Here is a 17,352-nt window from a genome sequence, read left to right on the forward strand (position 1 = left end):
TCCCCGTGGCGGGGAGGACCGCGCACCACACGAAGCCAGGGAAGGCAAGCGAGAGTGTCCGCTGCGTCGGGGGACCCCGGGCCCGCGAGCGCCGTCAGGCAGAACACGGGAAGGCGGGGTCGGGCCGGAGCCTGCACACACCCCCCCCGCACCCCCCACCTCACCGCCACGGCGGGCAGAGGCGAAGGAGCGAGGGGCCCGCGGGCAGAACGAGAAGAGCGGTCCCATTCGCCATGAACGTCCGTCCCTCGTCTGGCGCGGCTTAGGCCCGGCCCGGGAGAGCGCGAGAGCACCACATCGATCTGGCAAAACACAAGCGCCGAGAGGAGCCCGAGGAGGGGAGAAGCCGGTGAGGACAGCAACCCGAGGGGGAGCCTGTTTTGTTTTGTTTTTTTTCGGCCTCACCGGCACCCCCTCGAAAACCCCAGGGCAGGAACAGCCGGACAACCCGAGAGAGAGGAACGCCTGACACGCGGCACGGAGCCTTGCGGGACGGGAGGTTGTCACGACCACAGCCGGGTGCCCACAGAGTGGAGGACACAGGGTAAAGGACCCACGCGCCACCTGCCCACAACCGCCCTCGGGTGCTGGAGACCGGAGGCGGCACCAACGGCCTGGGCCACCTGGAGGCACAGGAGCCGGCGCACAGGCCCACGCGGACGGCTCAGGCCAGCGACGGCAGAGCCGGGCTTGGCATCCCTGTCAAGCCCGGAGCCCCGCCACACGCCCAGAAGCCCACCTCCCTTAAGGAGAGGATCGCCCAAACATAACGTGCCAGCACCTACCTGGCGGCAAAAAGGGCTCATTTCGGGCGAGAAAATAGCCGCGCCGCCTGGCGTGGCCTAGCCACAGGTCACCGGGATCTCCTGGGACCGTGTCCCGGCCACGGGCCCCAAGCACTAATCCATCGCCCCCGTCTCCCCCCGGAGCCCCCCCCGCGCCCCCCCCCCCCCCCCGGGCCATCTGGTCGACCCCCGGAACGTGGTGGCAGCCGGCAGCGAGTAGGGACTTGGCGGGAGGTGGAGCGGCCCGGATAGGCCCGCCCCCGGGTCCGCCTTTCGTCCCCAAATCGGGACTTTAGAAATTCTCACCAAGTTCTGTGGAGGCCCCTGCGGACGCCCTCCTCCCCGGGCCTCAGGACCGCCCCATGCCGGTCCCCGACTCCCGGCCGGGACTGAGGAAAGGGGGCGATGCCGCGGAGGCGTCCCCCCGAAGGCCGGACCTCAACGGGAACCGCAGCCGGGCCCCTGGGGCCCTCGCGGCCCGGCCCGGCCCGGCCCGACCCGGTCGGGTCCCCACCTCCGCAGCGGGCCTCGGAAAACTTGTTAAGAATATCGGGTCCGGGGCGCCTGGGTGGCTCAGTTGGTTAAGCGACTGCCTTCGGCTCGGGTCATGATCCTGGAGTCCCGGGATCGAGTCCCGCATCGGGCTCCCTGCTCGGCGGGGAGTCTGCTTCTCCCTCTGACCCTCCTCCCTCTCATGCTCTCTGTCTCTCATTCTCTCTCTCTCAAATAAATAAATAAATAAATAAAAACCTTAAAAAAAAAAAAAAATATCGGGTCCGATGACCGGGACCCCACGCGTGCCCGCGGCGGGGCCCGTCGCGCCATCCATGGGCTTCCCCGCAAGGCTCAGGCCGGTCCCCAACCGCCCGAGCGTGACACGGAAGGCCCAACGGCCGACCGGAGCCACGGGCCGGATGGCGTCCGGGCGCCCGACGCAGCCTCTCCCATTCCCGCGGGCGGAGGAGGGGGCACCGGCGGGTGCTGGTCGACCCGTCCAGGCGGCCACCCTAGCGTGGCTCTCCGGGAGCGAGGCGGCGGCGCCACCACCAGCCCACAAACCTGGAGGCTCAATCTCCCGCGAGCGGAGGTCGCGCCGGTGGCCCGGAGACAGCGGGCCGATCTCGCTAGCGTCGCCGGCCTCCCGGTACTCCGCCTCGGGAACCGCGGCCAAATACAATCCCTTGCCGACATCGCTGACACTCCGGCGGGGACACGCTATCTAAAAGCGGCCGCCAGGTGGCACCCGACAACCGGCGCGAACAACAACGAGGCAGATCCGGATCGCGGGCCCGCGAAGGCGCACAGCCCGGCCGCCCGGCCGCCCGATCTCGTGGGGCACGGGCCTCCCACAGCGGCACACCTGCGGCGCCCGGGCTTCCGGGAGGACTTAAGACACATTTCGGCGGGCAAGGACCGTAAAACCGAGACCAAGCGAGTACTCCGACAACCACCACGGATGAACCTTCTCTCTTCTATCATTTTAAGGGGAGGAGGAGGTCTCTCTGAAGCATACGAAGAAAGCTCAGGACAGGAAGGGGGGGGGGGGATTGACACACACCCCCAGAAAGGTGCACATCAAATCCGTCTCTGCACGTACGCGATAACGTCCAAGGCCAACAAGCGGGGCGGGGCGTGCGGGGGCGGGGGGCGGGGCGCGCGGTGCGTGCGGGGGCGGGGGCGGGGCGGGGCGGTGCGTGCGGGGGCGGGGGGCGGGGCGGGGCGGGGCGTGCGGGGGCGGGGGGCGGGGCGGGGGCAGGCGCGGAATGGGGAGGAAGGGAGTTAAAATAGTCCTTCACTCAAGAAATCCAGTTCCGCAGAATAGAGAGCCCAGAAATGGACCCTCAACTCTATGGTCAACTCATCTTTGACAAAGCAGGAAAGAATGTCCAATGGAACAAAGACAGTCTCTTCAACAAATGGTGTTGGGAAAATTGGATAGCCACATGCAGAAGAATGAAACTGGACCATTTCCTTACACCACACACAAAAATAGACTCCAAATGGTTGAAAGACCTCAATGTGAGACAGGAGTCCATCCAAATCCTAAAGGAGAACACAGGCAGCAACCTCTTTGACCTCAGCCAAAGCAACTTCTTCCTAGAAACATCGCCAAAGGCAAGGGAAGCAAAGGCAAAAATGAACTATTGGGACTTCATCAAGATAAAAAGCTTTTGCAAAGCAAAGGAAACAGTCCACAAAACCAAAAGACAACCGACAGAATGGGAGAAGATATTTGCAAATGACATATCAGATAAAGGGCTCGTATCCAAAATCTATAAAGAACTCATCCAACTCAACACCCAAAGAACAAAGAATCCAATCAAGAAATGGGCAGAAGACATGAACAGACATTTTTCCAAAGAAGACATCCAAATGGCCAACAGACACATGAAAAAGTGCTCAATATCGCTCAGCATCAGGGAAATCCAAATCAAAACCTCAATGAGGGCGCCTGGGTGGCTCAGTTGGTTAAGCGACCGCCTTCGGCTCGGGTCATGATCCTGGAGTCCCAGGATCGAGTCCCGCATCGGGCTCCCTGCTCAGCGGGGAGTCTGCTTCTCCCTCTGATCCTCCTGACCCTCCCCCCTCTCATGCTCTCTTTCTGTCTCTCTCTCTCTCTCAAATAAATAAATAAAATCTTAAAAAAAAAAAAAAAAACCTCAATGAGATACCACCTCACACCAGTCAGAATGGCTAAAAGTAACAAGTCAGGAAATGACAGATGTTGGCGGGGATGCGGAGAAAGGGGAACCCTCCTACACTGTTGGTGGGAATGCAAGCTGGTGCAGCCACTCTGGAAAACTGTATGGAGATTCCTCAAAAAGTTGAAACTAGAGCTGCCGTATGATCCAGCAATTGCACTACTGGGTATTTACCCCAAAGATACAAAAATAGGGATCCGAAGGGGTACGTGCACCCCGATGTTTATAGCAGCAATATCCACGATAGCCAAACTGTGGAAAGAGCCAAGATGTCCATCGACAGATGAATGGATAAAGAAGATGTGGTATATATATACATACAATGGAATATCATGCAACCATCAAAAGGAATGAGATCTTGCCATTGGCAACGACGTGGATGGAACTGGAGGGTATTATGTTGAGTGAAATAAGTCAAACAGAGAAAGACATGTATCCTATGATCTCACGGATAGGAGGAATTCTTAATCGCAGGAAACAAGCTGAGGGTTGCTGGAGTGGGGGGTGGGGTGGGAGGGATGGGGTGACTGGGTGATAGACACTGGGGAGGGTAGGTGCTCTGGCAAGCGCTGTGAATTGTGCAAGACTGTTGAATCTCAGATCTGTACCTCTGAAACAAATAATGCAATCTATGTTAAGAAAAAAAAAAAAAGAGGGCGCCTGGGTGGCTCAGTTGGTTAAGCGACTGCCTTCGGCTCAGGTCATGATCCCGGAGTCCCGGGATCGAGTCCCGCATCGGGCTCCCTGCTCGGCAGGAAGCCTGCTTCTCCCTCTCCCACTCCCCCTGCTTGTGTTCCCTCTCTCGCTGTGTCTCCCTCTGTCAAATAAATCAATAAAATCGTAAAAATATATATCTTTAAAGAAATCCAGTTCCGGGACATCCGTGCCGTCCAACACTAGTACGGGGTGGGCGGGGGAGGTGCTCTAGAAGAGTTAAATATTGATGATGATGATGATGATGATGGAGAAGAAGAAGAAGGAGGAGGAGGAGGAGGAGGAGGAGGAGGAGGAGAACTGTTCCATGCTATTAAGGGTAAAACAAAAACAAGGCGTAGAACTTCCTCTGGCTCGTAAAGGGGGAAAAAAAAAATGGTTTGGGTTTTGTTTTTTGTTTTTTCTTTCTTCCTGTTTCAACTAAGCGCATTTCAGGGCACCTGACTGGCTCCGGTCGGAGGAGGCCCACGCGACTGCGACTCTTGATCTGCAGGGGTCGTGAGTTCCAGCACCATGCTGGATGATCACTCAAAAAGCTTTCAAAAACAAACACGCAAACAACCGACACCGAGCAGCATTAACCATCAAAGATACACACCTGTGACGAATACGACGTCAGAGGAAACCACGAGCAGCAGTAGCAGAGGATAGGACACTAGAGGGCAACAGAGCCCCATCCATAGGTGCTAGGGGCACTTGAACGCTTTCTGTGTCCACTAGGGACCTCGAAAAAACTTCACTCCCCTATCCAGGGAGGAGAGGGGAGAAGCAACCTCCAGCAAGAATTCCTTTGATTATCTTAATCGCAGGAAACAAACTGAGTGTTGTTGGAGTGGGGGGTGGGGTGGGAGGGATGGGGTGACTGGGTGATGGACACTGGGGAGGGTGTGTGCTCTGGTAAGCGCTGTGAATTGTGCAAGACTGTTGAATCTCAGATCTGTACCTCTGAAACAAATAATAATGCAATCTATGTTAAGAAAAAAAAAAGAAGAAGAAGAAGAAGGAGGAGGAGGAGGAGGAGGAGGAGGAGGAGGAGGTAGCAGGAGGGGAAGAATGAAGCGGGGGGAAATCAGAGGGGTAGACGAACCATGAGAGACGATGGACTCTGAACAACAAACTGAGGGTTCTAGAGGGGAGGGGGGTGGGAGGATGGGTTAGCCTGGTGGTGGGTATTGAGGAGGGCCCATTCTGCATGGAGCAGTGGGTGTTGTGCACAAACAATGAATCATGGAACACTTCATCTAAAACTAATGATGTAATGTATGGGGATTAACATAAGAATAAAATAAAAGAAAAAAAAAAGAATTCCTTTGATTAAAGGTAACTCTTACTACATTGAACTTCACCATTTCGGGGCACCTGGGGGGTGGCTCAGTCGTTAAGCGTCCGCCTTCGGCTCAGGTGACGAGCCCAGGGCCCTGGGATCGAGCCCCACATCGGGCTCCCTGCTCCGCGGGAGGCCTGCTTCTCCCTCTCCCACTCCCCCTGCCTGTGTTCTCTCTCTCGCTGTCTCTCTCTGTCAAATAAATAAATAAAATCTTTAAAAAGTAAATAAATAAATAAATAAATAAATAAATAAATAAATAAATAAATAAATAAATAAATAAAATAAACTTCACCATTTCAACATGGACCTTTAATGGTTTCCTTCCCAACCAAGCCTTTCTCCTTGCCTCCTCCTTACCCGCGTGAATCCCTGATCCCACTTCACAACATCCCCCCCCCCACACACACACACCAGGCTGAAAACTGTTCTCTCTAAACCATAAATCCTGAGCATCAGGAAAGTACACGAGGAAACACAGACGAGAGAGAGAGAGAGAGAGAGAGAGAGAGAGAGAGAGAGAGACCAAGCAAATAATGTGGCTCTGAAGGCTGGACATCGATCGAGTTGAGAGAAAGGACCAGACATCACAAACTCGAAAAGAAGGTTTTCCTTTAAAGCTGATCTCTTCCTGAGTTGGCTAAACTACGTTCTTTACTGGTACGGCCTCCACTCAAGAGTGCGACGATCAAAAGAAGGTTTCGCAGTAAACACTTCACGGGTGCATCTATTAAAAAAAAAAAAGAAAAGAAAAGAAAAAAAAGGGCGCCTGGGTGGCTCAGTTGGTTAAGCGACTGCCTTCGGCTCAGGTCATGATCCCGGAGTCCCGGGATCGAGTCCCGCATCGGGCTCCCTGCTCGGCAGGGAGTCTGCTTCTCCCTCTGACCCTTCCCCCCTCTCATGTGCTCTCTGTCTCTCTCATTCTCTCTGTCTCAAATAAATAAATAAAATCTTTAAAAAAAAAAGTTCACGGGTGCAGGCTTCACATTGGTTTTTCAAGTACACGTATTTCAGGGCACCTGGCTGGCTCGGTCGGAGGAGGCCCACGCGACCGCGACTCTTGATCGGCGGGCGTCGTGAGTTCCAGCACCGCACTGGATGGGTGTACAGATTACATACACAAGCAGACAGGCAAAAGGAATTAGAATCGCTATGGTGATTTCGAAGAAAACAAAACAAAACTCAGGAAACAAAGTCGTCCTCTCCGGGCCCGTTTCATGCTTATGTATAGAGGCGATAGAGACCCTGTGATGTTGGCAGACAAAAGAGACAGGTCGGTGGATGGAACGCCACAGATACCCAAACAGATAGGCCCAAGCCCGACAGAAGTTTGACAAATGCGCAAAGGCCATTGGAAGGAGGAAAGACGGCCCACCTCCCCACGAAATCAGAGGGCAGGCATCAGACATCCACAGACCCAACACGCAGGCAAGCAGGCAGACAAAGAAACAAGAAAGCTGGGGCGCCTGGCTGGCTCAATCCGTGAACCGTCCGCCTGCCTTCGGCTCAGGCCCTGAGCTCAGGGTCCGGGGATCCAGCCCCACATCGGGCTCCCTGCTCGGCGGAGACTCTGCTTCTCTCTCTCTCAATCTCTCTCTCTCTCTCTCTCTCTCCCTCCCTCCCCCCTCCCTCCCCCCCACCCCTCCTCTCAAATAAATAAAAGTCTTTTAAAAAGAATAATTTAAAAAAAAAAAAAAAGGAAGAAAAGAACGTCACTCACTCCCCTTCCGGCATAGGGAGGACATCTTCGGGGGGGGGCGGGGGATGGGGGGGATGCCTCTCGGGAGAAAAGGGGGAGATTCAGCGAGTCAGCGCACCCTCCTTGCACCTGTGTGTGTGTGGGGGGGGGTGGTGGTTTGTGTGTTTCCTTGCCGCTGCTCGTTTTTTACAAGTGTATATAGAGTTCAAAACAGTATGCTGGTTTCCTTTATATCTAAGTCTTATCTCGGGTTTGGGTTCTGATGGGAGGAGGGAGGGCCACCTTTTCTTCCGACATGGTGGAGAAGGAGAAGAGGGATGCAGGCCTGTGCATATTCTTTTCCGTCGTGGGGTGAGCAGAGGACTCGGATTCAGCTCTTGCTGGATGGGATCTAATTTCTCTGTAAACAATCAGGCAAGATATCAGGCGAACAGAGGGCGAGCAAAGGTTAGCAGAACATGGACAAGATTGGCTATGGGTGCTGGAGTTTCCAAAGCAAGGATTTCATCAGAGGCACGTGAATGTCAAAGATTTCCAGGGACCATGTTCATGGATGACTTGGGGTATAGGTCATTTCAAAGTTACGGTGCTACCACCCGGTCACTTGAGCATACTGTCTCCAGCTCACGGCTGCAGATGCGATATGGGGCTCCTCCAGGGATGGAATTGTGCCAGAGAAAGGGAGACAGCAGCCTGTAATTGAGCCTAAGGTGTGTCTGAGAGAGTGACTCTCTAAAGTGCCTTGAGGCAGAAGGAGACCAGCTAGATTTGTCTTTGCTAGGTATTTGTGGCAATGGGGTCGGTGTGGCTGGTGGGTGTTGTCTGTTTATTTTCTAGATTCAGAGAAAGAACTCTTCAAGTGGAAGTATTTGCACAAGGGGTCTGGCAGGATGGGAGGGTGCAGGGGTCGGTCCATTTAACAAGATAACAGGAGGATCAGGCCTTTTAAGAACTAGGCAAAGAGAGGAGTTTAGCTTTGGTCATCACAGCACCTGGCACCTCAGCAGAAACAACAGAAGGTTCCCAGGATGAATTGAGTTGCAGGAGTCAGCGTGAGCAGACCCCACCACCCTCAGCCCTTATCCCTCAGCGCCCCCCCCCCCGCCCCCCAGGCACACACACCCGGGCAGGCAGCGGCTATAGTCCACTCCGAGCTCCAGATCTGGGTCCCGCCCCCCCACCCCCACCCCCACCCCCACCCCCACAGGGCTCCCCTGTCCTCTTCTCAGCCAGAGATGTATATGGGAGGGTGGTCCCAGAACAAATCTCCCCTCATCCACGGAAACCTTGCCAACACTTCGACCACTTTGCCTGAGCTACCAACTCATCTGTACCCGTGCGTGATTTTTTCCCTATGGACCAGGGGCCTAGTTACCAACTTAGGATGGACAGCCCCCCCCCCCCCCCCCAGCCTACTGTTCCAATTCGACCAGAGGACTTCAGTTGGGGGGGGATGGGGGGGCTGGGGCTGGGGCTGGGGCGGCTGATGGGACGTTCAGGGTGATCCATTCTAATGGGCCTCATTCAATCGCTTCATTCAAATGCAGAAAGCTTTCTGTTAAAGTCAGAGCCTGGAGCTTCCCTCCATTCAATGGCTTTCCTCAACTCCCCCTAACCCTTAGGCTGCAGCTTGCAAACTTCGGAGAGAGATGAGGGAGGGAGGGAGGGAGGGACGGAAGGGAGGGAGGGAGGGAGGGAGGGAGGGAGGGAGGGAGGGAGGGAAGGGAGGGAGGGAGGAGGGGAAGGGGAAAGAGGGTGTCTGAAGAGCTCACCTCATCTGGGGGCAAAAAGAGTCCCCTCCTTTTCCTAACCCACGAAACTCCAGTAAACCCTTTGGGAATCATGAATGTGGGGGATGATGTCTTACTATACTGCCTTCCAGGGATGGGTGTGCAGGTAGGAGGGTGTGGCATGGTGTGGCTGGCTGAGTCTGAGGAGGACCTTGAACACATGATGGTGGTATCTTAGCGGTCAGAGGCCAAACACAAGCATGGAGTGATAAGGGCTAAGGGCTAAGGGCTAAGGGAGGCCTGACAGGGACCGTTCTAACTCATCCACCGAGTTATGGGCCCAGCAAGCACACTCCTCTAAATCAACATTAACAGTTTATTGATTGTTGGGGCACCTGGGTGGCTCAGTCATTAAGCATGTGCCTTCGGCTCAGGTCATGATCCCAGGGTCCTGGGATCGAGCTCCGCATCGGGCTCCCTGCTCCGCGGGAAGCCCGCTTCTCCCTCTCCCACTCCCCCTGCTTGTGTTCCCTCTCTCGCTGTGTCTCTCTCTGTCAAATAAATAAATAAATACAATCTTAAAAAAAAAAAAAAAAAACAGTTTATTGATTATCCATCGACCTGTCCTCCCTCTCCCACCTGCTTCCCAAGGGAAATCCTCGGTCTCATTCCACGTAGTCACTGGCTGTTTTCGCACACCACCTTCCTGTCCAGTAAGAGGAGGAAGGAAGATGGACAAACAGGAACCAGCCCCACAGATGGCACCTCTGCACAGAGGGGTGAGTGTGAGTCTCATTGGGCCAACTGTGACTCTGAGCCATGATCCCAGGGTTGTTTAAAATATGGAACAGAAGGAGCACCTGGGTGGCTCAGTCAGAACAGCACATGACTCTTGATCTCAGTCAGGGTCCTGAGTTCAAGCCCTACACTGGGACTACAGATGATGAAAAATGAATGAATGAATGAATGAATGAATGAATGAATGAATGAATGAATTTTTAAAAATAAAGTATGTAATGTTTATCTCTTTAAAAAAAAAAAATGGAATGGAGGGGCGCCTGGGTGGCTGCCGGTTGAGCATCTGCCTTCAGCTCAGGTCATAATCTCAGGGTGCTGGGATCGAGCCCCACCCCTCTGGGGCTCCCTGCTCAATGGGGAGTCTTCTCCCTCTCCCTCTGCCCCTCCACCCACCCATGCGTGCAAGCTCTCTGTCTCTCTGTCTCTCTGTCTCTCTGTCTCTCTGTCTCTCTCTCTCTCTGTGTGTTTCTCTCTCTGTCTCTGTCTCTCTCTGTGTGTCTCTCTCTCTGAAATAAATAAATAAAAACAAACAATCAAACTTCAAAAAGGAAAAGGGCAGGGACATTTATGATTATTCATGGCGAAAGTTGGAGCACGTATATTCAGGAAACATATGTACCATAGATTCCCATGTTTACTTCGGGGTGGAGACCTGACATCTGAATGAGGCAAAACTGAGTCCCTGATGTCAGGAGGTTATCTGAGGACAAGGAGAAGAGGCTGTGGGCATGCTCTGAGAGCTGGTACAACCTGGATGGGGTCTTAGGCTCCTTTTCTCAGGTAAGGAATCAGGACCTCGCTTCTTCATAGGCTGCAGCCATTATCAGTTGACCTTGAGTCCAGACTTCTGCAGAGACAGCCAGTATTTGGTAGCAGGGCCTGAAAAGACACAATAGCTGACTAGGGGGAAACAGTTCCCTGAAAAACCAGCTTTAAGCTTTCTGCTAGCATCAACCTCATTAACCTTATGGGGCACGGTTTCAATCCCCACCCCCACCCCCACCCCCACCCCCACCAAGTGAGGATCATTCCTCAGTCTTAGGGAATTGGGATGATGATGGCTGTGGCTATTCTTTCATCTCCTCAGGGGAGGTAGGTTTTGGGTAAACGACAGTTTCTGTAAATCTTAGCTGTAACATGGCTATGTTCAGGGCTAAACAGAAGTTTTTAACCTACAGGTTAAAAGGGAATAAAAATAACAGGGAGTCAGACATGCTACATTTTTCCCTGTTAAAATTTCCCCTTGTCCATCCTGCATTCCATTTCTATGACACATGGGCAGAGGTCTGCCTTCTTTATTTAACTGCTTCAAGCTGAATTAGGGTGCAGTAGAGGCTTTGGAATGGAAGGATCTGAGACACTGCAGGTCGCAATTTTTGGTCCCTTGTGCTAATGGAGGGGGTCTCAGAGATAGTTCCTTATCTGAGAACTTGGTTATTTTTCTACATGGTTTGGGACTACATGACACCATTGATTTTATCCCCAAGTGTAGTCTAAGGAATAGTAACAGTAGAGTCAAACCCAATTCTCTCATTCTCTCTCAAATTGATCTGATATCGGTGGGTATCCAAGAATACAGATCAGTAAATTAGTCTGAGCCCCTCCCCTGGGGGGGGGGCGGTAGGTTGTGGTGGTGAAGGGCTTCTGGTAGCCAAGTAGCTTAGTGTTTGATTTTATTTACATGGGTTCTTTTTTATTTTTTTTTTTCTTTAAAGATTTCTATTAAGTAATCTCTACACTCAATGTGGGGCTCGAACTCACAACCCCGAGATCTAGAGTCGTATGTTCTACCAGCTGAGCCAGCCAGGTGCCCCTATTTATATGGGTTCTTATTTTCCAAAGAGGAGTTAATACAGGTGCAGCAAGGTGGAATTAAGGATCATAGACTCTGCCTCATTCAGCAAGTGATCTTGTAGTTAATAAGAGGCATTTCTATGGAAACAAAAGGAAAACATGGTTAATGGTTGGAACAAGGGATACACCTGGTGTCTAAGTCCAGAGGGCTGCCAGTGAGAAGGTCTCTAGATGTCAGGCTTGAAGCATCCTCCAATAGAGTGGGAGTGGGCAGGGGCAATCTGACTAATTTTTCTGGCGTATAGTTCAAATGTCTCATTTTGAGTGACTCATAGAGCAACAGGCACAAAGATTGTCTATATATGAGTTATTGTGGTCATTTCCCTGAAATTTATTTCAAGTTGTCCAGCTTTCATTTGCCAGACTTCAGGAAAAAGGACAGTTTTAGTTCTTAATGATTGTAAGATAAGAGAATGGGAGAATGTTCTGAAACAAATAATGCAATATATGTTAAGGGGAAAAAAAGAAGAAGAAGAAGAAGGAGGAGGAGGAGGAGGAGGAGGAGGAGAAAAGGAGGAGGAGAAAAGAAGAAGGAGAAGAAAAGAAGAAGACGAAAAGAAGAAGAAAAGAAGAAGGAGAAGAAAAGAAGAAGAAGAAAAGAAGAAGAAGAAGAAGAAGAAGAAGAAGGAGAGAAGAAGAAGAAGAAGAAAAGAAGAAGAAGAAGAAGAAGAAGAAGGAGAGAAGAAGAAGAAGAAGGAGAGAAGAAGAAGAAGAAGAAGAAGAAGAAGAAGAAGAAGAAGAAGAAGAAGGAGAGAAGAAGAAGAAGAAGAAGAAGAAGAAGAAGAAGAAGAAGAAGAAGAAGAAGAAGAAGGAGAAGGAGAGAAGGAGAAGAAGAAGAAGAAGAAGAAGAAGAAGAAGAAGAAGAAGAAGAAGAAGAAGAAGAAGAAGAAGGAGAAGAAGAAGAAGAAGGAGAAAAGAAGAAGAAGAAGAAGAAGAGGAGGAGGAGGAGGAAGAAGGAGGAGGAGGAGGAGGAGGTAGCGGGAGGGGACGAATGAAGCGGGGGGAAATCGGAGGGGCGGACGAACCATGAGAGACGATGGACTCTGAACAACAAACTGAGGGTTCTAGAGGGGAGGGGGGTGGGAGGATGGGTTAGCCTGGTGGTGGGTATTGAGGAGGGCCCATTCTGCATGGAGCACTGGGTGTTATGCACAAACAATGAATCATGGAATACTTCATCTAAAACTAATGATGTAATGTATGGGGATTAACCTAAGAATAAAAAAATAAATTAATTAAAAAAAAGAGAGAGAATGGGAGAATGTTGGAAACCTTAGTTTGAAGAGTCACAGTCAGATACTCAAGGAAACCAGAAGGATCCAGGATCCAGTCCAGTTTTATAGGCAAACAATAAACGTTCAAAGATAATTAATCTAACACTCACAAAAGTGTGTTATTGAAATGTAATCTTTCTCTCTAAAGTCACCTTCATTCCTGTCAAAGATAGCCAAAAGAAGATTAATTTGTTTGTAAAACAAGTCCAGTTTTAACAAACTTGGCCCAATCATCTACGTAGGGACAGCAAGAATAGCAATTGACCATATATGGGGTCTTTCTTCTCTTTTCTTTTTCCTTTCCTTCTTTTAAATCTGCTTTGATGGAGCTTTTTACAAGGAATTTTAGATTGATCCTTTAACTGCCTTTTTAAAGCCGAGAACCAAGCCAAATATTGGCCATCAGATTCGCCTGCAAGACTTGTAGATTTGCGGAGGGGTAGACGAACCAGGAGAGACGATGGACTCTGAAAAACAAACTGAGGGTTCTAGAGGGGAGGGGGGTGGGAGGATGGGTTAGCCTGGTGGTGGGTATTGAGGAGGGCGCATTCTGCATGGAGCACTGGGTGTTGTGCACAAACAATGAATCATGGAACACTACATCTAAAACTAATGATGTGATGTACGGGGATTAACATAAGAATAAAAAAAATTACAAAAAAAAAAAAGACTTGTAGATTTGGGTGAATTCCTCTCTTCTTTGAGGGCCTCCAAATTTCCTGAAGTTCCTGCATCTGCCAGGAGGTGGTACTCTTCACTCACCTGGTAAGGTTGAGGGGACCTCTCTAAGCAAGGTTATCAGGCCAACATTTCTAAGGGGCTTTACTGGCTCCATAAAGTCAATCTGACTTTCTTAAAGCAGTCTCACCATATCTGAGTCTACGCATGTGTCTCTTCGAGATGACAGTCCAGGGGCACCTGGCTGGCTCAGTCGGTAGAGAGCACGACTCTTGATCTCAGGGTTGTGAGTTCGAGCCCCACGTTCAGTGTAGAGATTATTTAAAAAATAAAATCTCGGAGGAGCGCCTGGGTGGCTCAGTCGTCAAGCGTCTGTCGGCCTTCGGCTCAGGTCATGATCCCAGGGTCTTGGGATCGAGCCCCACATCGGGCTCTCTGCTTGGCCGGGAGCCTGCTTCTCCCTCTCCCGCTCCCCCTGCTTGTGTTCCCTCTCTCGCTGTGTCTCTCTCTGTCAAATAAATAAATACAATCTTAAGAAAGAAAAAAAGAGTACACTAACAATCCAAGAAAACCTTGTCATTTTAACATAGAAAACCCAAATCTCAATCTTATACCAGTGTGCTTTTCTTCTTCTTTTTTTTATTCTTATGTTAATCCCCTACATTACATCATTAGTTTTAGATGTGGTGTTCCATGATTCATTGTTTGTGCACAACACCCAGTGCTCCATGCAGAATGGGCCCTCCTCAATACCCACCACCAGGCTAACCCATCCTCCCACCCCCCTCCCCTCTAGAACCCTCAGTTTGTTGTTCAGAGTCCATCGTCTCTCATGGTTCGTCCGCCCCTCCGATTTCCCCCGCTTCATTCGTCCCCTCCCGCTACCTTCTTCTATTTTTTTTTTCTTCTTCACATAGATTGCGTTATTTGTTTCAGAGGTACAGATCTGAGATTCAACAGTCTTGCACAATTCACAGCGCTTGCCAGAGCACCTACCCTCCCCAGTGTCTATCAGCCAGTCACCCCATCCCTCCCACCCCACCCCCCACTCCAGCAACCCTCAGCTTGTTTCCTGCGATTAAGAATTCCTCCTATCCGTGAGATCATAGGATACATGTCTTTCTCTGTTTGACTTATTTCGCTCAACATAATACCCTCCAGTTCCACCAGTGTGCTTTTCAAACTGCCTTCTCCCAAGCTCAGTCAGTCCTGACCATGCATAAAATTCCTTTTCAAAAATTCTCCTTCACAAACCCCTTCCACAATTTCCTTTTTCATTCAGACTCGGTCTTAAAGTTTTCTTTCTTTAAGTACCCAGTCCCGTTTCAGTACACCATTACTTCCTTTTCCCTCAACAAAAAAAATGTTTTCTCATTTCTTGTACCTCTTTTACACGTCTCCTACCTTCCCACACACGGAGTTGTTTTTGTTATCATTTTGTAGCAGTCCCAATTCCATGTGGCAGAATTTTAATTCTTAGAAATCTCAGTCTCTGGTGAAACGTTAGTAGTAACCAATGGCGCACTCTCTATTACACCAGAATTCTTTAGATTGGCAAATGTATGAATATATTTCATAAATTTTATTTATTTGACAGAGAGAGACACAGCGAGAGAGGGAACACAAGCAGGGGAAGGGACAGAGGGAAAAGAAGGTTCCCCAATGAACAGGGAGCCCAATGCGGGGCTCGATCCCAGGACCCTGGGATCATGACCTGAGCCGAAGGCAGACGCTGAACGACTGAGCCACCCAGGCACCCAAACGTGGTTGGTTGGTTGGTTGGTTTTTATAAAGGTGATGGAGAGGTATATTTTGATAACCACAAATACAGGCTCACTGTTGTGACGGGAGCGTGGCACATTCCACTGCCCACCCAACGGCTTGTAACGCAGGGAGAACCGAATCCAAGTGCTTTTATGACAAAGAAAAGAAAGAAAAGGAAAGAAAGAAAGAAAGAAAGAAAGAAAGAAAGAAAGAAAGAAAAAGGGAAAGAAAGAAAGAAAGAAAGAAAGAAAGAAAGAAAGAAAGAAAGAAAGAAAGAAAGAAACGCAAAGTTGATTATTTGTATTATGTGTGACATTGATAGCTCCAAAACCACGTCTTTTTAAAATAAACCAACAACCTTGAATTGGCTTTAACGCCAAAGAAGTTGCACCTGCGTCCACTAAAAAGTCAATCGATTGTTTTCCCCCATCAGACTCCTTGGGGAAAGTCTGAAGCGGGCGGTCTAAGATCAGCGGAGCCCTCGGGCCCCTTCCTGCTAGTTTGGGAGGTGCTCCAATTTAAACCTCATAAGGAGGTGGCCCAAGGGCTTGGGCCCAAGGGCAAGGGCTTTTGCTCCTTGATAAGGGGGTGGGGAGGAGGAGGAGGAGGAGGAGGAGAAAGGGGAGCCCATGGCACCCGGGGGGGGGGGGGCGGGGGGGCGGGGGTAGGGAAGGGCGGCTGAGACGGCGGCAGGGGAGTAGAGCACTCCAGGCACACACACCAGTGGTGCAGAAACGGGGCAGGGGAGGCGGCAAGGGAGCCATTGGTAAGGCCCAGGGCACATATACATTTACAGTTTTGGACGAACCTTTTCTTTTTTTTCTTCTCCGCCTCCGCCTCCGCCTCCGCCTCCGCCTCCGCCTCCGCCTCCGCCTCCGCCTCCGCCTCCGCCTCCGCCTCCGCCTCCGCCTCCGCCTCCGCCTCCGCCTCCGCCTCCGCCCCTTTCTTCATCTCCTTCTGCTTAATAGGCTTTGTCTGTGGTGGCTTTTCAGCCCTCCGGAAGCCAGTGGGTTGGGCATCGGTTCTGGTGCCTGTACTTGGGGAGGAGGAGGAGTGGATTTCAGATTTCTAGCATCGGCCTGTCTTCCTCCTCTTCTTCATTATTTTGACTGTTGGGAAGTGGGGGTAAGGTCAGGTGTGTTAAATTTTTGTCTATCTCTGGGCCGTCCCTTGGGTCCCTTACCTTGAGGCATCTTTATTGTGGAGTGACATAAGAGTCTGAATGTAGGGAATTTCATCCCAGATCATGTGAGCTTGAAAAACTGGGTTTATTCTTATCTGAGTTTTACCATGCCCGATTTTTACGAGCACCTGCCTCTAAACTCTTTAAGTAGGGGCACCTGTGTGGCTCAGGCAGTTAAGTGTCTGCCTTGCGTTCACATCATGATCCTGGGGTCCTGGGATGGAGCCCCACATCCGGCTCCCTGCTCCGCGGGGAGTCTGCTTCTCCCTCTCCCAATGCCCCCCCACCCCCAGCTCGTGTGCTCTCTCACTCGCTTTCTTTCAAAGACATAAATAGAATCTTTAATAAAAATAAAACTCGGGGCACCTGGATGGCTCAGTGGTTAAGCGTCTGCCTTTAGCTCAGGTCATGATCCGAGGGTCCTGGGATCAAGCCCCTGCATCGGGCTCCCTGCTCGGCGGGAAGCCTGCTTCTCCCTCTCCCACTCCGCCTGCTTGTGTTCCCTCTCTCGCTGTGTCTCTCTCTGTCAAATAAATAAATAAAATCTTTAAAGAATAAAATAAATAAAATAAAATAAAATAAAATAAAAATAGAACTCATTAAATAGAGCTCCTTTACAAATGGATGTTAGCAATAGCACCCGGAGGTGGAGGAAATACCTCACATGTATAACACATACGGACACATAGACACAAACAAGATGCAAACAAATTTTAGCCTTTGTTTCAGTCTTATTTGTGGAGAGGACATGAATGGAGAGGACACGAAAGACCCAATGTTCAAATCTCCCTCTTTTAGTAAAACAAATGCAACTGCGAAGCAGCATTACCGTGTACAGATCCCACCC

The 17,352-nt window shown here is 50.8% G+C and overlaps 1 long non-coding RNA gene across 1 annotated transcript; it reads right to left on the reverse strand.

Annotated features, from left to right (window-relative positions):
• Positions 1-9,969: 9,969 nt before the first annotated feature.
• LOC135363460 (uncharacterized) lies at positions 9,970-17,344 on the reverse strand. The gene is made up of 3 exons (XR_010409137.1): positions 16,872-17,344; positions 13,749-16,431; positions 9,970-10,631 (listed from the first exon to the last, which is right to left on the reverse strand). It is a non-coding gene; the product is annotated as an uncharacterized LOC135363460 (long non-coding RNA).
• Between the last annotated feature and the right edge of the window lie 8 nt (positions 17,345-17,352).

The sequence above is a fragment of the Mirounga angustirostris genome, unplaced genomic scaffold (assembly GCF_029215605.1).
Source record: "Mirounga angustirostris isolate CCGP_5_RB_7025 unplaced genomic scaffold, mMirAng1.0.hap1 SCAF_334, whole genome shotgun sequence".
Classification (NCBI taxonomy): domain Eukaryota; kingdom Metazoa; phylum Chordata; class Mammalia; order Carnivora; family Phocidae; genus Mirounga; species Mirounga angustirostris.